The following is a 27,394-nucleotide window of genomic DNA, read 5'->3' on the forward strand; positions in this document are numbered from 1 at the left end:
GCAAGTTCGCTTTTTCCTGGGCGTCAGTTGTCAGTTGCCCCATCTGGTTTAGTAGGGGTCCAATGTTGCCTTTGCTTTTCCTCCGGCTCCCCACATATCTAAAAAAAGGACTTTTTATTTTCCTTGATATTTGTAGATAGCTGGAGTTCCATCACAGCCTTGGCTTTTCTGATTTGCTCTCTGCAGGTCCGGACCAGAGCAGATCCGGGGGGTGTGGGTCCCTGCTGCCCCTTGGAAGTGTGCGCAGCAGCAGGGAGCCAGCCCTCCCCCAACGAGCCACCCAAGGCTCTGTCCTGCTCCCTGCTGGGGCCTTGTACGTTGCAGCCCCAGGCCCCTAGCACCCCCCAGCTGGACAGCAGCCCCAACCCTGCTCAACTCCCTCCCTACAGGGGCTTCAATCCCCCTCTTCCCTCTCTTCCCCTCCCCCCCGCCACTTACCTGCTGGAGCTGCCCTCAAGGCTACTTGGGGCCACATGCATGTGCTGTACATGCATGTGGCGCCCCCTGTCTCACCGCCTTCCTTCTACTTCCTCCCAGCTCCTTGCAGGCTAGAACTCTGCCCACCTCCAGGGAGCTCATTGCTGGCCAACCGCATAAGATCAGATTTTTCTCGCACAAAGCAAATTTCTGGTATAAAAAAGGTCATTGCATATAAGCGAATTTGTACAAAATGAATTTGCATAAAGAGAGGCCAGGTGTATGCTTTTCTTATGAGCATGAATAACTGAATACACAAAGCGAACTGACATGCAGGTAGAGAATCTGGCCCAAAGTCAGGGTTTATGGACAATGCAACTGATTAGAGAAGAGACAGGTATGCTGTATGCTGTTTGGAATGATTTAATTGACTAGGAACTGCAGCTTAAATCACTGTCCAGTGTGTTTCCATGTCATTAGTTTGCATGTTCTCTGATATCTGAAGGCAGTTTCAATTCTGTGCCTGTCTGTAAAAATGAAAAGTCTTGGTGCTGAGTGATCCATCATTGTCCTATGTGAATCATTTGATAGATTTCAAAGTGGCATGCCAGCACAGCTTGAGTTAAACTATCACACTCCTGTGCCCTTAAAAATAGATTAGATGCAACAATACATGCTGTTTTGGCCATAAAACTTGAAACTACCTACATTGTGTAGCAACTGCCAGCTTAAATCTCTCCTCTTCCTTGTCACACAAACATTGTGGCGGGGGGGGGGGTTGGAACATAATTTTCTTGGGTTTCTCCATAACTATGGTAGCCCTACCTTATTCCTTGTGTAGTCCTTTAGGCTGTTCACTGCACTGTTTGTTGATCCAGATGACTGACACCTGGGTCTGAGCACCTAGAGCAGCCTAACCTAGATACAAGACCTAGCTCTTATAAAGGAACTAGGCACTAAAGGACCTAGGCACTCCACTCTTAACCAGCATAAATCAGAGAATCCCATGGATTTTTTTATCTGGTATGTTTTTATGATATGTCTACCTGGTTTAAACTGACTTAGAACCTAAACACATGACACATTCACACCAGTATAATTTACAAATATTTTGTATGCTGGTACTGGGATCCAGAGCGGACAGACAACTAGCTTTTCAAAGACTTGCTCACAAAGGGCATGATCGTAACATTTTATCATGAGACAGCAGGGAAACAATGGCTTGTTTGTCTATAACAAATGGCTATTCCAGGATAACTCCAAACACCTACATGTCTTACATCATTGTAACTCTACAACTGATATTTTTCCCAAGGTAATTCTACACCAGCTTCAAGTAAATTACCTAAGTACAGGCCTATATGTTTTGTACTCTGCTCCTTGTTCCCACCAGTGTAAAAGCTAATTTCTCTGGCATAAATGTAGTGTATGTTCAAGTTCTCACTTATTAAATTGATTTAGTTTCACGGAGGTAGTATTAATATAAACAAACTTTTCAAGTACCACACATAGCAGAGACTAGAACATGAAATAAAGACCCTAAAAATGAACTTGCAACAAATCTGGACACACAAATGCGAGGAGTAGCAGACAAAACCCAGGTCCAACTAATGTCTCAAAACCATTTCTTGAATAAGGCTGACTATTTATCTCATAATCAAACATCCAAACAGAAGAGTCTCTTAAGAGCAGTTTTAGGTACAGACCAAAATGAGATGGCTGGATTTAAGAGGAATAGCCCTTGTTGGAACTGTGGAGAGTCTAATGGAAACTTACTATACATAATTTACTTGTGCCCTTGGGTAAATGTGTTCTGGGAAAAGATAAATAGATTCAATTCAGTCTTTGTAATGACATTCCTAATGACTCAACATTTCTGATAATAGAAGATTTCAGACAGCTTGGGAATTTGGGCTGGTTCTGCATTAAAAAAAACAAGTATAGAATATCCCAATATAGTATGAAGTAGGCGCTGAATTGATATTCCTTTCTGTCTTAACCAGATGTCCTAGAAGAAATGGTTAGTTTAATACAAATTTGAAATTTTAAGCCAAAAATTGGGATTTGTGAGAGAATGTTTCACCAGTGAAAACTTAGGAGTCAGATTTCCTAAAAAGAAATACCCATTTCCTGTGCATATCTGAGGACATCACTAGGAGAAGCACTTAACCCAGTGAGGGAGCCGCATGAAATCAGCAGTCTTATGGCTTTTTTAAGCACAAGTCAGGGATGTTTAGCAGGTTTTTGAAGTACCCTTGTTTGAAATTATGTCTCTAATTGAATGCCACCTCATCTTGAATCATATTGAGCTAATATAATTGAAGTTTATACATTGTTAGATGATCTTTGATAGAGATGGCGTTGTTCTTGGGGTTTCTGGCAACTTCACTGGGAAATTTTTTTAGCCTTTTGAAATGTTCCTGATTGTCCTGGGTGTCAGGAAGGCCATGATCATAAATCAACATTTTTGCACCCCGTACAAGATCTATGGGATGTGTCCACATAAGCATGGACATCTGTTTCCCCAGGAACAACTAGCAATGGGACACCTTGTGCTGCCTCTAGCTGTCCCTGGGGAAAGCTTATGCCATGTGCCCTTTGGTGCATGGCAGGTTACCCCAGATAGGGTAGGGGAGGCTGGGGCCCACACCATGCTGACCCCAGCTGCCTTACCTGGGATCCTGGGGAGCTCCTGGGGCTGCAACAGCAGTGATCCTGCTGCTCTGAGGCCGGCTGGCAGCCACAGCAAGGCTCCAGCCAGGCAGGTGTCAGTTCTAAGCAGTGCATGCCCCCGCATGCACCACTTCAGAGGGGTTTTTGTGCAGGTTTTCTTGACTCCTGGATATCCATACTACATGGCCACAGTAGTCTGGATATGTCCGTGTAGGTTACGTGATAACCATGCTTTACAGGAATCCCCTTTGGTTCCAGTATGGAGTGGTAAGTGACTGCCAGGCATGTGCAGTCAATCAGAAGAATCACCACACTACAGCCTGAACAAAAAAAAAAATCACCACTACTGAACAAAAATCAGACCTTGAGAGAAATATTCTCAGCCCCCTAACCTTGCCCAGCTCATCATCAGAAGCAAACTCCACTACCCAACATGCCTCGAGTGGGATGCAGCCATGCCTTGGTAGGAAATGCTTAGCCTCTCAGCACATCTCCACTGTTACTACTATCAACACCCTCAATAAAAAAACCCAACAGAATCCATGGTTACTACAGGTACATTTCCCAGAATGTGATATACCTGATCCAGTGAACCAAGTGGTTGAATGGACTGTAGAGTGGATAGACTGCAGCATCAGGCTCAGTGAGTAGTAATCAATGGTTCAATGTCTAGTTGGCAGCTAGTATCAAGTGGAGTCCCACAAGGGTCGGTCCTGAAGCTGATTTTGTTCAATGTCTTCATCAACAACCTGGAAGATGATATAGTGTGCACCCTCAGAAAGTCTGCAGATGACACCAAGCTGTAAGGAGTAGTAGATATGCTGGAGGGTAGGGCTAGGATTCAGAGTGACCTAGACGAATTGGAGGATCGGGCCAAAATAAATGTCATGAGGCTCAACAAAGAGAAGAGCAAAGTCCTGCACTTAGGGTGGAACAATCCCATGCACCAATACAAGCTGGGGGCTGACTGGCTGGACAGCAGCTCTGCAGAAAAGGACCTGGGGATTACAGTGGACAATAAGCTGAATATGAGCCAGCAGTGTGCCCTACTTGCCAAGAAGTCTAATGGCATAGTGGGCTGCATTGGTATGAGTGTTGTCAGAAGGTCAAGGGAAGTAATTAGTCCTCTCTATTCAGAATTGGTAATGCCATATCTGGAGTACTGTATTCAATTTTGAGCCCCCTCCCACCACCAACTACAGACAAATTGGACAAATTGGAGAGAGTCCAGCAGAGGTCAACAAAAATGGTGAGGGAGCTGGAGCACATGACTTATGAGGACACATGACTCGGGGAACTGGGCTCATTTAGTTTAGAGAAGAGAAGACTGAGAGGAGACTTAATAGCAGTCTTCAACTACCTGAAGGGGGGTTTCAAAGAGGAAGGCGCTAGACTATTCTCAGTAGTGGCAGATGACAGAAGAAGAAGCAATGATCTCAAGTTGCATCAAAAGAAGTTTAGGTTAGTTATTATAAAGAATTTTCTCACTAGCAGGGTAGTAAAACACTGGAACATGTTACCTAGAGAGGTGGTGGAAACTCCATCGGGGGGGTTCAAAACCCAGCTAGACAAAGCTTTGGCGGGGAAAATCTATTTGGGGCTGGTCCTGCTTTGAGCAGAGGATTGGACTAGATGACCTCCTGAGGTCCCTTCCAGCTGAAACAGTCTATGATTTCATAGACATTAGGAGCTGGAAGGAACCTCATGAGATTGTAACGGGCTGGCTGGCAGTGACCTGGCCCAGGGGTTTTGAAAGGGCAAAAGATGATTGGAGGACTTGGGATTCCCTTTCCTCACCAATCAGGCCCCAGAGACTCACCTCCCCCATGTCCTGATTGGCCCCTTGGTTCACCTGGAGGGAGATAAAAGGGGCAGCATGGGCTGACTTAGGGGAGAGACCAGCGAGGGACAACAAGGAAGGGGCTTCACAGAGCTGGTAAGAGCTGAGCCAGCGGGGCAGGAGCGGTGCCTCAGAAAAGCCTGAAAAACCAGGACCTGCAGGCAGCAGTGGGACCCTCAGCAGTGCGGCTGGCAGGAGAAGCCCCCCACTGGGCTCCAGGATCCCCAAAGAGAGGCTACTGCCAGCAGGAGAGGCTCCCCAGCTCCAGGAAGGATCTGAGCAGTGACCTGAGGGGTTCCCAGCTCTGCTTCCAGCTCCTCCGGTCAGAGGTCAGGCAGCTTGATGTGAGGCTGGGCTCTGGGAAGGTCAAGACCCCTAGCAGGCTGGAGCAGTAACACCAGTGGTGGCTATGTGACAGCATTCCTGGCTACCATGTAGGATATCTGGATTCAAGTCCCAGCTGAGGTGACTTGGGGTGAGTGAGATAACAAGAAGCAAATTTTCTTGCAGTGGAAAGAGTCCATTGTGTTTTTTCCCCCTCCAGGTACCAAGGACCTATGTTTCCTTGTCATTTGACATTTTGCATTTTGTGCCTGTTTATATTTCACCAACCCATATTGTTTGTTCTGCTGTTTGAGTTTTATCTTTTGTTAACCCTGTTTTGTCAGTGATTGTAAGTGTCTAACCTTTGTTGAATCCTGGCGCCTTGGGGCATTGTAGTGTCCACCATACCCTTGATTTATGCCTGTTATGTTCCCAGTATTAAAAGGTATATGGTTAAGTCCCCATTGGTGGTCTGGCTCTGCTCTATAGGGGAGGAGAGTCCCTACACCTCCCACAGTGCTTGTGCACCTGCTTTGATCCCTTCAATTGGACGGGGGTACCTCTTGGAGTACCGCCTGGGTTACAAGATCATCAAGTCCAGCCCAGTCCACCCCAGTCAAATGATCCCAGCAAGATAAAAATACAGATGCTTTTTGAATGAGTCCAGAGTAGATGCTTGCAGCACCTCTGGGGGAGTCTGTTCCTGACCCTGTGCACACAGACTGTAAAGAATTTTTTTCTTATGTCCAGTCTGAATTGGCCTTCCAGAAGTTTGTGGCCATTACACCTTGTTATCCCTTGGGGAGCCCTGCTGTACAACTGTTCTCCCAGCTCCTGATGTCCTCCCCATATATTTGTAGGCTGCCACCAAGTCCCCCATGAGCTTTCTCTTCTCTAGGCTGAAGAGTCCCAAGTCCCTCAGCCTCTCTTGGTAAGGCTTGCCCTCTTGGCCTGTGATCATATGGGTGGCTCTCTTTTGGACTCTCTCAAGCTTATCCAAGTCCCTCCTGAAGTGTGGGGGGGAGGGGGGGGCAAAACTGGATGCACTACTCCAGCTGCAGCCTTACTAAGGCCAAGTAAAGTGGAAGAATGATGTTTCTGGTTTTGCTCCAGATGCATCAGTGGATGCACACCAGAGTTTGGTTTGTTTTGCCGGCCATGGTATCATATGTTCATCTTTTGATCAGTTAAGACCCCCCCAGTCTCTTTCAGTCATGGTGCTAGCAAGTGTAGCACTGCCAAACCTATAAGTATGCTTCTGGTTTTTCCTCCAAAGGTGGAGTACCCCGCACTTCTCTACATTGAAGACCATCAGATTCTGGTCCACCCACCTTATGTGTCCAGGTCGGCAAGTAACCCCAGCCTGTCTTCCAGTGTGACTGCTTTCCCCCATAGTTTAGTGTCGTCTGCAAACGTTGCCAGCCCGCATCTGATACCCAAATCCAGATCATTAATAAAGATGTTGAAGAGTATTGGCCCAAGTACTGAGCCCTGAAGGATGCCACTGGTCACCTTGCACCAAGTTGATTCTCTCCCATCAACTAGTACGCTTGGTTCCGACACCAGAGCCAGTTCCCCAGCCATCAGACCATGTGATGGTTGAGACTGCAGCTCCCCAGCTTAACCATGAGGGTATCAAAGGCTTTCTTGAAATCCAGATACGTGACATCAACCTCATCTCCCTTGTCCAGGCAATGCATCACCAGGTCACAGAAGGAGACGAGGTTGATCAGGCAAGACCTACCAGTAGCAAAGCCATGTTGGCTGGCATTCAGAATGTTGCCTTCCATTAGTCTGTTGCTGATGGATTCCTTGATGATTTTCTCAAAGATCTTGCCAGGGATGGATGTCAGACTGATTGGCCTATAATTCCCTGGATCTTTCCTTCCTTTCTTGAAGATTGGGACCACGTTGGCTTGTTTTCAGTCTTTTGGAATCTCACCTGAATGCCACAAATTTTCAAATATCTTCGCCATAGGGTGCACTATGATGTCTGCCAGTGCCTTCAAGACACTTAGGTGCATCCCATCCGGGCCCATGGACTTACGGATTTCTAGCCTCTCAAGGTGTTCCTTCACCTGATCTACGTCAATTGTGAGCCCATCTCCTGCTCCCTTGGTGTTTTGCATCCAGTCTGACAGTGTGACCCCCATGGATTACACAAAGTAATCATTTAGGAGATTGGCCTTTTCTTGGGTGTCAGGCATCAGCCCCATTTGATCTTCCAGGTGTCCAATGTTGCCTTTGTTCTTTCTCTGACTTCCCACATATCTGAAGAAGGTCTTTTTGTTGTCCTTTATTCCCACGGCTAGCCTGAGTTTGGTTTCTGCCTTGGCTTTTCTGGACCACTTTCTACATGTGTGGGCTAGTGCTAAGTAGTCCTTCTTGGTGATGCTTCCTTTTTTCCATTTGGCATAGGCTTCTCTTTTAAGTTTCATAAGGTCCAACAGTTTCCTGTTTAGTGAACGGGACTTCCCTGCCCAATGACTGCATTTCTTGCGGGATGGAGTGGACTTCCTTTGTGCTTCAAGGATTGCATTCTTAAGGAATAGCCATTCCTTGTGGACTCCCCTTTGTAAGGGACCATGGCCTCTTAATGCCTGGCTAACCAATCTCCTGAATTTGTGAAAGTCAGCCTTCCCAAAGCTGAGGATTTCTGTTTTATTGAGGGATTTGCCTACCCTGCGTTGGATGGAGAAAGTGATCAGTTCATGGTCACTGTCACCAAGCTTCCCCTTGATCCTCAGATCGCTCACCAGATTGTTTCCTTTGGCTAGAACCAGATCCAGCAGTGCCTCTCCCCTAGTTGGCCCGTAGACCTCTTGCATTAGGTTGAGGTCATCAATGAAAGCAAGAAAGCTACATGACCAGTCAGATTTAGCCATATGCTCTTCCGACAAGATGTCAGGAAGGTTGAAGTCCCCCATGACAATCATGCATCAGGAGCTTGCTGCCTCAGCCAGTTCCCTATTGAATTCATGTTTCAGCTCTTCTTCTTGGTGGGGAGATCTGTAATAGACTCCTACAAGTATATCTCCTTCCATATGCTCTCCCTGTATTTTAACCCAGAGGGTCTCAAGACACTCTTCATGGTTAGTGAACTCAGTCTGAAGGAAAGTGTACTGCTCCTTGACGTAGACAGCTACACCCCCACCCCCTTCCCAACACAGTCCCTCCTGTATAAGGTATAGCCTTCTATACCAACAGACCAGTCATAGGTAGAGTCCCACCAGGTCTCCATTATCCCTATGAGATTGTAACCTTTATCAGACAAGAGAAGGGCCAGTTGCTCTTGCTTGTTTCCCAAGCTCCTGGTGTTTGTGTACAGGCAGTTGAGTCTGCCATGGGAAGCCCTAGGCTTCCTTATGTGATGGGTCATGACCTTTCCTTGGGCTACCTAAGTTATTTCTACTGTGGTTTACATGACCTGAGCTAGAACTGTTGTTAATTGACCGCCCATCTCCCAGCAATCTTAGTTTAAAACCCTGTCAAGTAGGTCAGCCATTCTGGCTGAGAAGAGTGAGGTGGAGGCCATCCCTTCATTGGTGCCGCGTAGGTCATTTGCTGGTGCACCCCCAGTCACATTTCTCACAGAATAGTCACTCCCTCTCAGACCTCATTATCCTTGTGCTCAAGAGAAATCTACCTAACACTTTCAAAAGCCAAACTTATGAACAAAAATTCATAAGCTGGCTGAACATTAAGAAACAAAAATTAAACACCAATATTGGCTTGATGGCACATTATATTTTCACACAACTTCTGAATTCTTTCCACACAGGACAGGTGAGAATGACTCCTGAAAATTTCTCTCACCCCCTCACCTCCACTGTTTTTCACTATGCTGTGCTTGGTTCCTGAGACCAGAGACATAAAGAAGGGTAGGGTACATGCCAGGTAGGGTACAGAATGAGCAGGGTATGAATGATAGCCTTCCTACTATTGCCATAGAATTGGTGTGCGATCAATTAAAAAAAATTAGATACATATAAATCACCAGGACTGGATGAACTTCATCTGAGGGTACTGAAGGAGCTGGCTGAAGTCATTGTGGAACCCCTGGCGAAACTCTTCCACAACTCGTGGCACCCTGGAGAGGTCCCTGAGGACTGGAAGAGGGCCAATGTTGCACCCATCTGCCAAAAGGGGAGGAGGGAGGACTGGGGTAACTACAGGCCAATTAGCTTAACTTCTATCCCATGGAAAATCCTGGAAAAATTCATCAAGGAGTCTATCTGCGATAAGCTGGCAGAAAGTAGGATTCTGAATGACAGCCAGTGTGGCTTCGTTGCAAGCAGGTCTTGTCTCACCAACCTCATCTCCCTTTATAACCAGGTAAGTTGCCACCTGGACAAGAGAGAGGAGGTTGATATTTTATACCTTGACTTCCAAAAAAACCTTTGATCTGGTATCCCACGATGTCCTCGTGAGAAAATTGGAGGATTGTGCTTAACTCTGAGACAGGTGGGTGGGAAACTGGCTACAGGGTAGGACTCAAAGAGTCCTAATGATCTATGTCGTCCTGGTGAGAAGTGGGCAGCAGAGTCCTACAGGGGTTGGTGCTTGGTCTAGTACTTGTCAACATCTTTATCAATGATTTGGATGTGGGGGTGAAGAGCTCACTGGCCAAGTTATGGGGAAGCGTGGTCACACTTGGAGATAGACTACAGATACAGGTGGATCTAGACAGGCTGACAAGTTGAGTGGATCAGGACAAGATGAAGTTCAACATCAAGAAATGTAAAGTGCTCCACCTGGGGACAAACACCCCCCTATACACCTATAGGCTTGGCAGCGCCAAACTGACCAGCACCACGAATGAAAGGGACCTGGGGGTAATAATAGACCACAGTATGAATATGAGCTGGCAGTGCTACAGTGTAGTCAGTAGGGCAAATAATACTCTAGCATACATCAATCAATGCATCTCCAGCAAAACCAAGGAAGTGATTCTTCCGCCCTACCTGGCATTGGTGAGACTGCAGCTGGAGTACTGCATCCAGTTCTGGGCACCACACTTTAACAAGGAAGTTGAAAACCTTGAGAGAGTCCAGAGAAAGGCCACCCTTATGATCAGAGACTTGCAAGGCAAGTCATATGAGGAAAGACTGAGGGACCTGGAACTCTTTTGCCTGAAAAAGAGAAGGCTGAGAGGGGACTTGGTAGCAGCTTACCACTACATCAGGGGAGTACATCAAGGGCTCAGTGAACAACTGTTCACCAGGGCACCCCTGGGGAAAACCAGGAGTAATGGCCAGAAATTCCTGCAAGACCGATTCAGACTCAACATTAGGAAAAACTTCTTCAGAGTCAGGGTGTCCAGACTGTGGAATAAGCTCCCTCCAGAGGTGGGAGATCTTCAAGAGGAGACTGGACGATCACCTTGCTGGGGTCACCTGACCCCAGTTGTCTTTTCTGCTTGGTGCAGGGGGTTGGACCCAATGATCTTCCTAGGTCACTTCTGGTCTTACAATCTATGAATCTAAGAATGTCTTGCATTCAAAAGCTTGTCCAACTCTATCCCAGCTATGCAGTTGGTCTAATAAAAGATATCACCCTAAGAAATCCTTGCCTCTGACATAATTTCTAGACCAGCATGACTACAACATCACCCTTACACTACCTTTCCAAGAACAATTTATGTATTTTCAACATATAGTGTCTAGTGTTAATTTGCTTGCCAAATGACATTGCCTGTTTTCTTTATGTGAAAGTATTTCATGAAACAAATGGTTTCCTAGTTTTTACCCCTCTGTCAGACACGCTCCTTTAGACTAGGGGCTAAGATTGTCAGAGAATAACTAGTATATTAATAATTACAATGTATTAATAAATAGGAATCATATCCTCTCTTAGCCTTTACTGACTAGGCTAAACAAACGAGCTCTTTTCATCACCTCTCGAACAACATTTCCATTTCCCTGACCATCCTAGCACTTTTCTACATACTTCTTACTATGCTTAGGATACAGATTCCTGATGGTTTTGGCTTTAAGAAATTCCAGATTTTCTCCACATTCAGGGCCATGACCCTCTCCAGCCAGGTGACTTCACTAATTCACTCCCTTAGTTTCTCAAAGTTTGTCCCTTTGAAATTGAGAACCTTAATTACTTTTAATTCTTCCATTTACTTTAAATGGAATAAATTCGTGATCATTTGATCCAAAGTTATTTTCCACAGCCAGGCCTTCTATAATATCCTCATGACTTAACAAATATAAGTCTAAAATTGCATCACTTCTTTTTGGTTTAGTGATGAAGTAATTTGTCAGCTTTCACATCAAGGAATATTCAGGCCCTATCGTTATTTGTTCTCTATTCTATATATGGGAGACTTTAACTTCCAAAAATGGCACGATTTGCAGTAGTATTTTTCTCTTTAACAGCACTACAGAAATCTGTATGTAAATATAACCCTGTAATAAGACTCTTAACACTGAACTTAACACTCTACCCCACTGAAACCTCCTTTAAACTCCCTCCAGCCTTCCCCAAATTGATATGGGCCCAAATAGATTGTAAAATAATAAAAAGGTATAACAACACAGACAAAACAGAATCTATCACAACAATATCATACATTTATTTCCATCTTTCCTGAATAGTTCATATCCTTCACTACCTGTGTTCCAGTCATGATTACTATTCCACCATGCTTCAGTTATCATTATAATGTTTGGTTTCATATCTTTGCACCAGTAGTCCCAGTTCCTCCATTTTGTTATCCAGGCTTCTGGCATATGTTTATAAATATTTTAGTTGTCTCTTACTTGCTAGTCAGATTAGCTGAAGTACTGTCTCATATGGGAGAAAGCTGTTTTCCTGCTAAAATGTGTACAAGTTGCATGGTTTTTAGGTATCTAAGTCACCCAACAGCATTCTCTTATGCTTGGTGTAACAGCCTGAATGACACATAAATGGCTAAATGCCTTACACAGCTACAGTACTGCCCATACTCCAAAGCAATTCAGTGCTGTGCTAGAGGCAATTAAAGTCCATCCATTCCCTGGATGAACAGAAGTGCAATGTAACCTCCTACCCCAGAGTTGTAGTCAACCAAAAAGCACAGTCTAGAGAAGGATGGAGTGTACACACAACTTGGGAAATCTCATCTCTCTCAAACAGATTTGTACATTAATCTTATATGTTACAGAAAAGCTACTGAACCACCAGGCTGAAAATGCTTTCCTGTTGCAGCTAGGTTACTGGACAACTAAGGAGAATAAGCATGAGGAATCCTGCTGCTGTGGTTCAGGGACACAAATGTGACTCTACTTGGAGGAAGTGAGCCCTTGCTTCTACTGTTATGTGTGCATCCAGAGGCATTGGGAAAACTGCATAAACAGCACTGGGGCAGAGCGTGGGCTCCTCACTTGGTATTCTACATACTTGAAATTCCCTCTCTATAGAACTAGAATAGCTGTCCAGACTTCAGTATTTGGAAAGCTCTCAAGTGGCAGTCCTTCTTCATGCAGGAGAGGTCTGTTGGAAGACATTACCCCTCACCTCTGCTTGGCAGGAGCACACTCCTACATCTGGCAAAAGGAAAACAAAATATGATGAATTAGGTGTAGCAAACCCCATGGTCTCCAACTTTCCATTAAGAAAAGAAAACAGACCAGATATGTTATCCAATACTCAGCCTTTCTCAGTTCTCTGGTTTGTGGTGGGACAACAGTTTCATAGATTTCATAGACATTAGGGCTGGAAGGGACCTCGGGAGATCATCGAGTCCAGCCCCCTGCCCAAAGGGCAGGAAGTCAGCTGGGGTCATAGGATCCCAGCAAGATAAGCATCCAATTTACTCTTGAAGGTGTTCAATGTAGGTGCTTGAACCACCTCCAATGGCAGACTGTTCCAGACCTTGGGGGCTCGGACAGTAAAGAAATTCTTCCTTATGTCCAGCCTGAAACGGTCTTGCAGGAGTTTGTGACCGTTCGACCTCGTCATCCCTTGGGGCGCTCTGGTGAACAGATGTTCCCCCAGATCCTGGTGGTCACCCCTGATAAACTTATAGGTGGCCATCAGATCACCCCTGAGCCTGCGCTTTTCCAGGCTAAAGAGTCCCATGGCTCTCAGCCTGTCATCGTAAGATCTGTTTTCCTGACCTCTGATCATGCGCGTGGCTCTCCTCTGGACTCTCTCAAGCTTCTCCACATCCTTTTTGAATTGTGGAGCCCAAAACTGGACGCAGTACTCCAGCTGCGGCCTCACCAAGGCCGAGTACAAGGGGAGAATGACGTCCCGGGATTTGCTCGAGAAGCATCTATGGATGCACGCCAGCATTTTGGTCGCTTTACTAGCCGCAGCATCGCATTGGAGGCTCATGTTCATCTTGTGGTCAATGATGACCCCCAAGTCTTTTTCTTCTGTAGTGCTAACCAACGTAGCACTGCCGAGCCTATAAGGGTGCTGCAGGTTTTTCCTCCCAAGGTGGAGAACCTTGCATTTTTCGGTGTTAAACACCATCAGGTTCTCGTCTGCCCATTTGCTGAGCTTGTCCAGGTCAGCCTGGATCACCCGCCTGTCTTCTGGCGTGGATGCTTTGCCCCAAAGTTTGGTGTCATCGGCGAACTTGGCCAGTCCACTCCTAACTCCAATGTCCACATCATTAATGAAGATGTTGAACAGTATGGGTCCCAGGACAGAGCCTTGAGGGACCCCACTGGTTACAGGGCACCATGATGATTGACTGCCATCAATCACAACCCTCTGGGTCCGACCACGAAGCCAATTTCCCAGCCAGCGGATCGTGGTGGAGCCAAGGCCACAACTGGCCAGTTTGGCCAAGAGGTGATCATGGGATACCAGATCAAAAGCTTTTTTGAAGTCAAGATATATGACATCAATCTCTTCTCCCTTGTCCAGGTGATAGGTCACCTGGTCATAGAAGGAAATGAGATTGGTCAAACAAGACCTACCCGCAACAAACCCGTGCTGGCTATCCCTTAGAATGTTAGCCTGGGCCAGTCCCTCAAGGATGGCCTCCTTAATAAACTTTTCTAAGATCTTCCCCAGGATAGAAGTCAGGCTAATGGGCCTGTAGTTAGCCGGATCCACTCTCCTCCCTTTCTTGAAGATCGGCACCACATTGGCCTTCTTCCAGTCTTCGGGCACTACACCAGAGCGCCAGGAGTTTTCAAAGACCCGTGCCAGGGGCTGGGCTATGACGCTCGCCAGCTCCTTGAGTACCCTGGGGTGCAGGTTGTCAGGGCCAGCTGACTTGAAGGTATCCAGCTTCTCAAGGTGTTCCTTCACGAGGTCAGCATTGATGGAGGGTAGGGGATCCCCCTCACCCAGATTTCCCTGTCCCATAGCAGGCATGGGCATCCCGTGTGACTGATGAAAGACTGACGCAAAGTACCTATTTAATAGGTTGGCTTTTTCCTGGGCGTCAGTTGTCAGTTGCCCCATCTGGTTTAGCAGGGGTCCAACATTGCCCTTGCTTTTCCTCTGGCTCCCCACATACCTGAAAAAGGACTTTTTGTTGTCCTTGATGCCTGAAGCTAGTTGGAGTTCAGTTGCAGCCTTGGCTTTCCTGGTTTGCTCCCTGCAGGACCGGACCAGCGCGGAGTAATCCTCCTTGGAGGTGAATCCCATCCTCCATCCTTTGTAGGCTTTCCTTTTTAGCCACAGTAGGTCCGCTAGGTCTCTGGAGAGCCAGGGGGGCTGCTGTGCCTTCTTGCTGCCTTTCCTCCGTGTTGGAATAGATTTAGCTTGTGCACTGAGGATCGCTTCCTTGAGAAGCAACCACTCTTCTTGAACTCCCATCTCCCTGGGGTCATGGTCCCTGAGGGCCTGACCGACTAGCCTCTTGAGCTTGTCAAAGTCGGCTTTTCTGAAGTCAAGGACTTCTGTGTTGCTGACTGACTTGCCAGCTTTACGGCGGATGGTGAAGGTGATCAGCTCGTGGTCGCTGTCACCCAACTTCCCATCGATCACTAGGTCGCCGATTAGGTCATCCCCCGTAGCCAGTACCAGGTCAAGCAGCGCTTTGCCTCTCGTTGGCCCATAGACCTCTTGGGTCAGGTAGAGGTCATCCACGCATGAGAGAAAGCTTTGCGCCCGCTCAGATTTAGCTGAGTGATCTTCCCACGAGATGTCCGGGTAATTGAAGTCACCCATGACAACCAAGGTCCTGGAGCAAGCGGCCTCAGTCAGTTCCCGGGCAAACTCCTGGTCAAGCTCAGGACTTTGAGTGGGAGGTCTGTAGTAGACTCCCACCGTTGTGTCCCCTGTGCCGAATTCCCCACGAATTTTTACCCAGAGGGTCTCTAGCTGTCCATGCCGGTCGCCAACATCAGCTTGCAGGGACATGTAGCTTTCCTTCACATAGAGAGCTACACCCCCGCCCCTTTTGTCAACACGATCCCTCCTGTACAGGGTATAGCCCTCTATACCCGTGGTCCAGTCATGGGTGGAGTCCCACCAGGTCTCCGTTATCCCAATGACATCATATTTCTTTGCACTGAGCAGGAGGACGAGCTCGTCCTGCTTGTTGCCCAGGCTCCTGGCATTAGTGTACAGGCAGGCAAGTGTGCCCTTGGGGGCTCTTGCCTTGCCCACAGATTGTGCCAGGGCTGGGGCAGGGGTGAGCTCCCTTAAGTGCCCCCTTAAGTGCCTTGGTCCGCTGGCTTTGCAAGGGCCGTTCAGCGGGCCAGCAGGGGCAGTAGTCCCCCCATCCCCCAGCGGGCTTAGTTTAAAGCCCGGTGGAGCAGGTCAGCCAGCCTGGCTGAGAAGAGCCTCCTCCCCAGGGGAGAGAGGTGGAGGCCATCTCTTCCCAGCAGCTCGCTGCCTCTCTCTCCAAAGAGCGGGCTGTGGTCATGGAAGCCAAAGCCTTCCTGATAACACCAGCGCCGCAGTCTTTGGTTCACCGCGTGGATCCTCCTCTCCCTCCTCAGCCCATAGCCCGAGACTGGGAGGATCGAGGAAAACACCACCTGAGCTCCCAGACCCCTAAGCCCCGCTCCCAACTCCCTGTAGCGCCTCATGACCTGGCTGGGGGTGCTCCGAAGCCGTGTCATTGGTGCCCACATGAATAAGGAGCATGGGGTAGTGGTCTGTGGGCCGGAGGAGCTGCGGGATCCTCTCTGCAATGTCTCGGATGCGGGCCCCTGGGAAGCAGCAGACTTCCCGGGCTAAGGGGTCGGGGCGGCAGATTGCCCCCTCAGTGCCCCGCAGGATGGAGTCTCCCACAACAAACACCTTACGCTTTGTCTTGGGGAGAGCGGGGCCAGTAGCTGCGGTCGAGCCTGGGTTGCCTGCGGGAGCTGGCAACTGCATGGGCTCTGCTGGGGCTGCAAGAGGTGCGAACCTGTTGCTAAGCTCCGGCGGGGCAGTGGCCTTGGTGCGGCGGGCCTTGGGGCCCTTGACCACCTTGGTCCATGCCCCTGACTGGGCAGAGCGGGAGGTCCCAGAGTCCTCCTTAGTCACGGAGGGAGACGGAGCTCTCCCCTGCGGCTCCCGGGGGAGAAGGGCCTGGCAGTAGGAGTCTATCTCCTGCTCACAGTCCCTGATGGCACGCAGTCTCTGGACTGTGGCCTGGAGCTCCTCCAGCTGGCGCGCCAGAGACCCCAGTAGGGAGCAGACCCCGCAAGGGGAGGTGGCCATGCTCCTGGGCCCCAGAGCCTGAAAAAGGGACAGGCAGCCCCCGCAGCCAAGAGCCAGGGGCTCCGTCTGCGTGGAGCCCGGAACCATGGGCTCCGTCTGGGTGGCCGTCTCTGAGGTGCCCAGTGGAGGGGCCGCAGAGCCCGAGGGGACCCTCGGGGTGCGGCGCGTGCCCATCCGTGTCATGCCTCTGGTAGGCTGGCTACGGCTGGGGCTGGCTATGGCTCGGGGGGTCGCAGGCAGGGTCTCGTGCCCTCCCACGCCCTCCCCTGCGCGAACTCCGCGCTAACTCAAGCGCCTGTTTACGCAGCCTGTTCGCGCGGCTCCGGTCGCGGGGCTCCCTGGGGGCTGGGCCAAGTAGGGGCCTGGGCGGGGGCTTGACCCGGCCCGGCACCAGGCAGCGGCCTCCTCCCAGCAAGCGAGGAGTTAACCCCTTCCCACCACGAGCCCGCTTACCTCCGGCTGTGCTGGGGGTCGGCAGGGGGCTCGGCGGCTGCTGAGGGGGTGTCTGGGGGGCTTCGGGGGAGTGGGGGCGCAGCGGGCTTCACCCGCGCGTCTCTCACCGCTCCAGAGCCTACCTGAGTGGGGTTTTTTTTGTTTTGTTTTTTGTTTTTTTTTCCCCTGACTGGCGGGCCCTTTTAAACTACGCGCATGCGCAGTGGGCCTGCCATCGGGGAACGCTGGCTTCTCAGGCCAGGGGGGCCCTGCCCGGGATTTGGGGGGCCCTGCCCTACAGGAGGGGGACTGGTGAGTACCCCGTCCTTCACTCCTCTCTCCCTGGGGGCTGGGCCAAGTACGGGCCTGGGCGGGGGCTTGACCCGGCCCGGCACCAGGCAGCTGCCTCCTCCCAGCAAGCGAGGAGTTAACCCCTTCCCACCACAAGCCCGCTTACCTCTGGCTGTGCTGGGGGTCGGCAGGGGGCTCGGCGGCTGCTGAGGGGGTGTCTGGGGGGCTTCGGGGGAGTGGGGGCGCAGCGGGCTTCACCCGCGCGTCTCTCACCGCTCCAGAGCCTACCTGAGTGGGGGCATAAAAATGGTGGTGATATCTGTTTTTAGATCATCCTGTGCACCGCAAGGCAGCATACCCTCTTACTTGCATTGATGTAACTCCATCTGTCCCACAGTTTGGGCATTAGGACACTTTGCTATGATAGGAGCTACAGGCTCGAACTCCCCAGGGGAGGCCTAGAAAGAGGGGTTCTATATCCTAGGCAAGTGCTCTAACTGCTAAAACATCTATGGAAAACAGTGACTCTTGTGCACCCCACATAGGTATCTAGCTGCCAAGACACATATGCCTTATATCATCAAGAGAAGCAGGATTTTGAGCAGATGGATGCATCTTAACACAAGTTAAGATTTCCCATTTAAATTATTAGAGATCCATGTGCCTCTTGCATAACTGTAGGTCCATCTCTGCAGGAGTCTAAGCACTATTCATCAAAATGGATTGGAAATCTGTGTAGCTCTGCACATCAAAATAGAATTTGCCTTTGGGGACCTGTAACAGGTCGCCCTCCCCAGCGCCATCTTTTCTGGTAATCCGTGCCTTACGTGGGGCACCCTTGGAGCCTTCTTTGGAGTTCTTATGTCCCGCCCTATGCTCGCCTGCCACATCTTAATGGAAATTATTATGATGATGTTCTTGCAAGCAGGAGACTGCCTATTGTATTGTGTATGTTGGGGCCTTTCACCTGCATGGGAATGACCCCTCTTTTTCTCTAGCTAGGCCTCCCCAGCTAAACACACTAGACAGTGTTAGACTCTGAGGCGCTAGCATTTTCCAGTGTCTTGAGGCTCATGGCCCCCTCTCCTGTGCCAATCTGGAGCCTGGCCCAGAGGTCTGGGTGCTGGCCCTATAGCCAGGGGGTTGTAAGTTCAAAACCAGGGGACAACCTGAGCTTGTACCTTCTCAGTGCAAACAAAACAAAACAGCACCCTTTTTAAGATCATGCCTTCAGGCACCAGAGTCTGTGCCCCCCACCATGCCATGCCCTCACTGGCACCGGGGTCCCTACTCTGTAGCAGGTCCCCAAAATGAGGCCTCCTCCTTCCCCTAATAGCCTCACCCAAAGCACCGGTCTCATTCATTAATCAAAAAGAAAAAAAATAAACAGTCCCATCTGTGGGTAATAACTGCCACCAGCTAACGTGATAAAGAAAATCAGCATGTCGGCTTATATTCACAGGGTCCATGCTTCAGCTCCACACCGCTGGCTTACATCCTTGCTGTGATGTGGATACCGTCTCTCCAGGACTTCCATGGTTCCCCTCTTCCCGCCTTTGGACTCCTCCTTCATGGGGCTCTTTGAGGTACTCCTTCCCCTTTGGCTGCTCCCCCACTTCTCACTGCCACTCTGCCCAGGGTTTTTATAGTCCTGCCCCTTCCGGTCAGCTGACCAGCTGGCCAGGCTCAGCATTTAACCTCTTCTTTCCCAGCACTCTGTGCCCAGAAAGTTCTAGCCCTAAAAGGGCAGATGTGCCTTCTGGTGACAGGGCTAGGGTCCCCTGTTACAGGACCACATGAGCTGCAAACTTGTACCTGTTTGAAATAGAGAGCGCTACATATCTACACAAAGGTAATAGGATATCTCCCCAATTCTGGTTGTCTGTATCAGAACGTTGCTAGCAGCTACAGTTCAGGCAACTAGTGAGAAATCAGGTTTAGCCCTAACTGCACTGCCTACCTGACCACTACTCCTATCAGTATTAGCACTCTTACCTTGCTGCCCATCCTTTGACCACTGACACTCCTCTTGCTATTGCCACATCCTTGTTTATCTATTTTTTTCCTCCTCCTTTTCTGTAAAACCAGGTGTGTAGAGTACATAAAAATCCCTTACTTCTCAGTTTAAAGCTCTTCCCATTAGTCATGCCACCCGCAATCCTAAGGGGCAATTTCCTAGGTAACTCAGGTGTTTCAAACCAAGCCCTCTATGAGTCAATGCATCTTAATGGACAAATATTCCAAAAATCATCCTTATAGCACTCATCAATCCTTGAGACATCTGCTGATCTACATGACCTTGTCACACCTTCATCCTCCCTGTCCAGACCGTGGAAGAATTCTCCACTGCAGATCACCTGAGCCTCCCCTTCCCTGAGCCTGGCAGCACCCTTGATCCATTCCAATGGAAATCTATCAGTGTTATTTGCCCACATGTGAGGGAGTGGGGCCTAGGAGCGGCCGTGAACTCCCTAGTGCCCCCCTACCGTCACTTCAGGTGGACTCAGCACCCTCGGTTTCTCGCCTGCCACGTCTTTGATGGTAATAAGTTTATATGGGAGGCTGCATTTATCCCCTGGTGAACGGTACGTGTGTTCCTACCCCTACTCCATATGGGGTGCCTCTGCGCACCCCTGCCTTAAGGGCTATGCGTGCCTCCTACCTCCCCTTAAGCATGCCCCAAGCCTCGCAGCTGTTCTCTGGACATTGTTTGGTCCCTTGCCCTCTGGCGCCCTCTCTGGCGCCCCTGGGCCTATCACACCCTGGTGCCCCTCTCTGGCACCCCTGGGCTTACTACACACTTGGCACCCCAAGGCTGTCCCGCCCCGGCGCCCCTCTCTAGAACTTCTGTTGTTACCAGTGCCCCTGGGCCTGGCAGGTAGCTGCCACCCTGTTACCGGCGCCCCTGAGCCTGGCAGGTAGCTGCCACCCTGTTACCGGTGCCCCTGAGCCTGTTGCGCCCTTGGGCTACCACTCAGCCCACTGCCCCACTCTGGGGCCTATGCCGCGCTCTTCGCACCCGCTCATTGCCCTCTCTAGGGCCTGTGTCGCACCTCTCGCACCCGCTGCCTGCTTCCGGAGCCTAAGCCGCACCTCGTGTGCCCTGCTGCCCCTCTCTGGGGCCTATGCTACGCTCCGTGCGCCTGTTGCCCTCTCTAGGGCCTGTGCCGCGCCTCTCGTGCCTGCCGCCTGCTTCCGGAGCCTAAGCCGCGCTTCCCGCACTGAGGCTACAACCCCCACTCACCGAGCACCTCTCCGGCACTCGTCCGCTGTGCCGACTGCGGCACACACTCTGTGCCCCCCACTGGGCACCAGGAGCCCCCAAGCTACTGGGGTGCTCCTGTGAGGCCTCCTCACATCCCTACAGCCTCATCCAGTCCTCCGGTTCTAACCATAAATAAACCAAACAGTCAGCCAGCCGGCTACAACACAACAAAAGGCCTACCGGCTTATAATCCAAACTTCACACAGTGCTGACCCTCAGTCATACCACTGTCTGGACTCTTTCTTTCTCTCTCTCCCCTCACATCATCGCAGCCAGCCAAACCACCATCATTGACCCTGCTGCTCAGCTCTCGCACAGAGCTGCAGCTCCTGCAGCTGCCAGAGGGGAACTACTGCTAGGCCCCGGCCTGAGCTGTTATAAAGGGCCCGGCCCTGCCCCCTTCTGGTCACCTGACCGGCTGGTTGCCATAGCAACCTGCAGCTGCACTGCCCTGTTGATTGACATCTCTCCTTCCACTTATCTAAGGCACAGGACACCTCAGTGCTCCTGTGACACCACACATGAAGGATGATCAGTGGATTCTTCCCAGATCCCTTTGACCATTCTTTACAATCTGCATCTCACATCCTTGCTCCTAGCAGGCTGCAACCCATTCAGCTATCAGTGCCTGCAGCTTTGATGCCAGACTCGCCTAGTCTTTTTAACAAATCAAAACCCAGTGCTGTGTAAAACCCTGTATTTGAAAGTGTAAGTCTTAAGTCCTCTGTGTACTCAGAAGGGTCTAATGGCAGGGAACACACAAGTGCTTAACACTGCAGCTGCAAAATCAGACATCTGCCTAAAGAGTATCTGATAACCTAAGTGCAGGATCTGGCACTTGCAGAAGACAGAAATTGAGCTGGCAACATGTTGCCAGGCATTTTCTTCAAACAGCTGCTGATCTATTGAAAGTTACCGGGGTACGTTTTAAGTAAGATAGGAAGTCTGGGTTATTTTTGTGCCATCTGCTTGATATACAGGGGGGCTCTAGTTTCTCTGATTTAATATATTTTCAAGCACATGCCACAAGCACTTACAGTGTCCAGATAGGTGTTCTCTAGTTTCTCTTGATACATAACTGTGCAAAGAGGAAGCCCAACTCTGAAACTGTAGTCTTTATTTCACTAAAACCAGTTTATACCCAATATCCTATGCAAAAACAGTTCATAAAGAAATTATTGTGAATGGGGATGCTTGGGGCTGGGTATTACTGCTGCTGTAGTAAATACAAGTTTTGCCATTGGCTTTAACTGGAGCAGAATCAAACTTTTGGTTATTGCCACAGTTGTGAGACTTATTCCCTCAGGTTATGAAGATTATGCAACTTCAAAACCAGTTCATTAGCTAGAGGACCTCAGCTTGCAGATAACTGCTGTTGGATGTTCAGTACTGCTTGGGAACGTTCCAGTAAGTGAGCCTCCTCCAGAAAGGTGTCAGTGACAAAAGGTAACCTGAAAAGAAGAACTTCTTGTACTGAAAATGCTAATACATCTTTTAGGTCAGCTTCTCCTAAGGAACAGAAACTGAAAAACTGGCATTACATAACAGGGTCTGTATCCACATTCAACACAACACAGTCCCACTTTTTTCTCTGGGAACTTTGATCATAATCTACAAGACTGGACCCTACATACAGGAACTTGTTTAAATTATCTAAAGGATTAGATTACATGCTTAGGTACCAAGATAGCTACTACTTCCAGCAAGTTTAAATCCTGCTGGTTACATTTTCTAGCAGTATAAAACAAGTAGCTCAAAAGAATCTTTTCAGAGACACAGAAAGTTTGGAAAGTGTTAAGAAAATGAATCCTATTCTGGTCAACATCCTCAACTAAATGTATCGAGCTGAAATATAGTCAGTCATCCTAATGAGAGGGGTAGATTGTAACATTTCTTAGAATAATTGATCCAATGACAGTGGAGACTGTTTGCTTTACAGAGGTGACATTCTCACTTGCTCATTAGGAAGACAAAGCATACATAGAAATTGTATTGATCTAATTCACACTGATCTCTGACAGTTTCTTCCAAATTAACTCTCTCCCATATCTCATGGCTAGGTGAGAACAGCTGGCCCACTCTTTGCTCCCTGCCTCTGAAGCAGCACTGTACCTTTTTCCTACTGTAAATGACACAGAACAGCGTTGTTACACTTAAACTCTCCCTTCCCTGGCTATGGACCAGTGATCCCTAGACTGACGCTTCCAATTTCAGTACTGTGTAAAAAAAAAAAGAAAGAAAATACTGCCCATTACATTACATTTTCCATGGTATAGAAATAGGTAACAGAAGTGCATAAAATGCCATGACAACCAAGTAACACTGTGAAGCACACTGCCAGAGGACTGCTTTAAAATATCTTTAAATCTAAATAATCATTTTCTCAAAAAATATTTATAAACTGGACAAGCCAATAATACTGTATCCCCTTTTTCTTTCACTGTATCATCATCTCCTGTTTATTTTTGTCCATATCTCAGAATCTGCAACTGACTACATGGGCAATAACCTCACATATGCAGAGCCTGATTAAAATGGTCTGACTGTAAGACTAGGGCCCGGAATCCATCTTTAGCTGCTTTGCACAGCATAATGTCACATTTCTACCCAGGGAATATTTGCTCTCCTGTAGTATCTAAGTACCATTAACATCTAGGGTGCTACACAAATTATCATAATGAATAACAACCAATTCCAAAATGCAAATCTTCAAGATGAGACTACTTACAACTACACTGACATCATTCAGCCTTTATGCTGACTTGATCCAGCATTTGATATGACAGTCTTGTGGCTCCTGAAAGAACTGTCTGTCCTTCCAGAATTTAATCTAAAGAAGCCATTATTCAATTAAACATCTGAAAAATCACACGGTAGTTCCACCAAACCACTAATGATTCTTGAGTAAATAATATTGATTTAAATTTTCAGCCAGGCTAAGCACTTTGATATGACTACTGGGTATCTCAGCAATACACAAGACAACCCCAATCTCTTCCAGCAACCTCTTGCAGAGATCTGCAGACACAGAAGACAGTGCTGCATTTCTGGACCAGGAGGCAGGAAGAAGGGGAATGCAGGAGCTGGGATTCATTAGGTTCTGGAAAATCTGTCCTTCTTCATTTAACATCAAGTTTTGCTATTAATAATAGGAGCAACATGAAGGCCTTTAAAAAACAAGAGGTTTATAGGGAAAGGCTCAACAGAGCCCCAGAGGTGTTTCCACTGCACACACATGGCACCTCCCATGAAGTGGCAGAGCAGGAGCTACAGAAGATAGTGGCTGAACTCCATTTCTATCACTGACCTGGAAGATGGGATGGTGTGCACCCTCAGCAAGTTTGCAGATGATACCAAACTGGAGGGAGTAGGAGATATTCTGGAGGCTAGGGCTAGGATTCAGAGAAACCTTGACAAATTGGAGGATTAGACCAAAAGAAATCTCATGGGCTGCCTCCCCACAAGTGCACACATGCGGTGGCAGTGCCCCAAACTCATCTGCAGAGCTGTACATGCAAGCATTTGCCATGCTGCTAATTAGCAGTGCAGTGGGGTTTTTTGACAGTGGGAGATCCCAGTGTCAAAAAAAAGTGGCACGGCGCATGTGGTTGCAACATGTGCTGCCCAAAACTAGAGCCTGGCCAGCCAAAGCCACACTCGTGCTGCCAGCAATCCTAAGGGTTGCTCCACGCGCCTGGCTTGCCACCACTGCAGCCCCCAAGGCTCCCAGGACTCCATGTAAGGCTGCTGGATCTAGCTCAAATGCTGGTCCCAGCCTCCTTTACCCCGCCTGGGGGAATTTGCCATGTGCCAGAGCACACGTGCAGGGGCATTTCCTGGTGACAAGTAGCAGTGCACAACTATGTGCCACTGCTATTTGTCCCTGGGCAAATGCATGTTCTCACTTGTTAGAGGACATGCCCATGAGGTTCAACAAGGATAAGTACAACCTTCACTTAGAACAGAACAATCCCATGCACCAATACAGGCTGGGGACTGACTGGGTAAGTAGCAGCTCTGCAGAAAAGGACCTGGGAGATTACAGTGAACAACAAGCTAACTATGAGCCACCAGTGTGCACTTGTTACGAAGAAAGCTAAAAACATACTCAGCTGCATTAGTAGGAGTGCTGCCAGCAGACTGAGAGAAATGACTGTTCCCCTCTATTCGGCACTGGTGAGGCCACCTCTGGAGTACTGTGTTGAGTTTTGCGCTCCTCTCCTCCTACAGAAAGGAGGTTGACAAATTGGAGAGAGTCCAGTGAGGGGCAACAAAAATGGTTAAACAGCTGGGGCATATGGACTTACTATATCATAGAATCATAGAAAATTAGGGCTGGAAATGACCTCAGGAAGTCATTTAGTCCAGCCCCAACTAGATTATTCCAGTGTAGCCAGGTCTTAAAAACTTCCAAGGATGGAGATTTCCACAACCTTTCTGGGTAACCTGTTCCAGTGTTTTATTACTCTCCTAGGGATAATTTTTTTTTCTAATATTAAAATAAATGTCCTTTGTTGCAGCTTGAGACCATTGCTCCTCGTTCTGTCATCTGCCACTACTGAGAACAGTCTAGCTCCATCCTCTTTAGAACCAACCATCAGGAAGTTGAAGGCTACTACTAAATCCCCTCTCAGTCGCCTCTTCTCGAGACTAAATAAGCTCAGTTCCCTCAGTCTTTCTTCATAATTATGTCTCCCAGCCTCCTCACCATTTTTGTTGCCCTCCACTGGACTCTCTCCAATTTGTCCACATCCTTTCTGTAGTGGGGGCCCCAAAACTAAATACAGTACTCCAAATGTGGTCTTACCAGTGCTGAGTAGAGGGGAATAATCACTTCTCTTGACCTAGTGGCAACATGCTTACCAATGCAGCCCAGTATGCTGTTAGCCTTCTTGACAAGTAGGGCACACTGCTGGCTCATATTCAGCTGTCCACTGTAACCCCCAGGTCCTTTTCCACAGAGCTACTGCCCAGCCAGTCAGTCCCCAGCCTGTACTGGTGCATGGGATTCTTCCATCCTAAGTGCAGGACTTTGCACTTGTCCTTGCTGAACCTCAAGAGATTTCTTTTGGCCCAATCCTCCAATTTGTCTAGGTCACTCTGAATCCTAGCCCTACCCCCCAGCACATCTATTACTCCCCACAGCTTGGTGTCATCTGCAAATTTGCTGAGGATGCATACTATGCCATGTCCCAGGTCACTGATGAAGACATTGAACAAAACTGGCCCCAGGACTGACCCCTGGGGGATTCCACTTGATACCAGTTGCCAACTAGACATCAAGCCATTGATTACTACTCTCTGAGCCCAATGCTCCAGCCAGTTTTCTATCCAGCTTAAAGTCCATTCATCCAGCCCATACTTCCTTAGTTTGCCTGCAAGAATGTTGTGGGAGACCGTATCAAAAGCCTTGCTAAAATCAGGTTACGCATCCACTGGTCTCCCTACATCCACAGAGCCAGACATCTCATCATAGGAAGCAATCAGGTTGGTCAGGCATAATTTGCCCCTGGTGAATCCATACTTACTGTTCCTAATCACCTTCTTCTCCTCCAAGTGCTTAGAAATGGATTCCTTGAGGATCTGCTCCATGATTTTTCCAGGGACTTACGTGAGGCTAACTGGTCCGTAGTGCCCTAGATCTTCCTTTTTCCCTTTCTTAAATATGGGCACTATGTTTGTCCTTTTTGAATCATCCAGGACTGCTCCTGATCACTATGAGTTTTCAGAGATGATGGCCAGTGGCTCTACAATCTCATCACCAACTCTCTCAGCACCCTCAGGTGCATCCCGTCCAGCCCCATGGACTTGTATATGTCCAGCTTTTCTACATAGTCCCTAACCTATTTTTATGTCACTTCTCTAATGTTCTTTTCTTTTGTGCGTAGTCTTAAATCAACATTATTGTTAAATATTCTTAAATCAACAGCTTGGCCCTTGAAACAACACAGATTTCTGAATGCGCTGAAAGATAAATATGAAGTCTGGTGAAGCATATCAAGTTACAAATAGCTAGTTCTGACCTTCAGGATTCTACTTCACATGATTTTATGGTTTTCATGTGAAAACAACATTATTTTGGATGAATATATTTTTGAAAGAATTAATGACAATAATAAGCATGGAAGAAAGATAACCCTTATGCATTAAAACAACAACAACAAAGCAGTTTAGGCTTATAGAGGCAGTTACTGATGTGATCATAAAATAGACATTTCACTGTGCTAGAAAGCAACATTTTTAAAATAAGTTTCCATCCCAAATCAGAACAGAAAGGCAAAATTTGAAGAGTTTTCACAAAATGGAAAATTTAGAATTAGAAATGTCAAAAATAAAAGTTGTCAATAAACATTTCAGCATGTCAAAATATGTTGACTTAAAACCAAACACTTTCCACTGTGTATTCTTTCAAGCTGTAAACTGAAAGTTGTCATCAAAACTATTATTCTTTTCCAATAAAACATTTCAATTTTATGAAACCATATTTTCTGCTAAATAAAATCACCTTCTGAAGAAATGCCTGGTTACTGGTAACAGCACCA

Source organism: Crocodylus siamensis, chromosome 3 (assembly GCF_052110815.1).
Source record: "Crocodylus siamensis isolate JL-2025a chromosome 3, ASM5211081v1, whole genome shotgun sequence".
Taxonomy (NCBI): domain Eukaryota; kingdom Metazoa; phylum Chordata; order Crocodylia; family Crocodylidae; genus Crocodylus; species Crocodylus siamensis.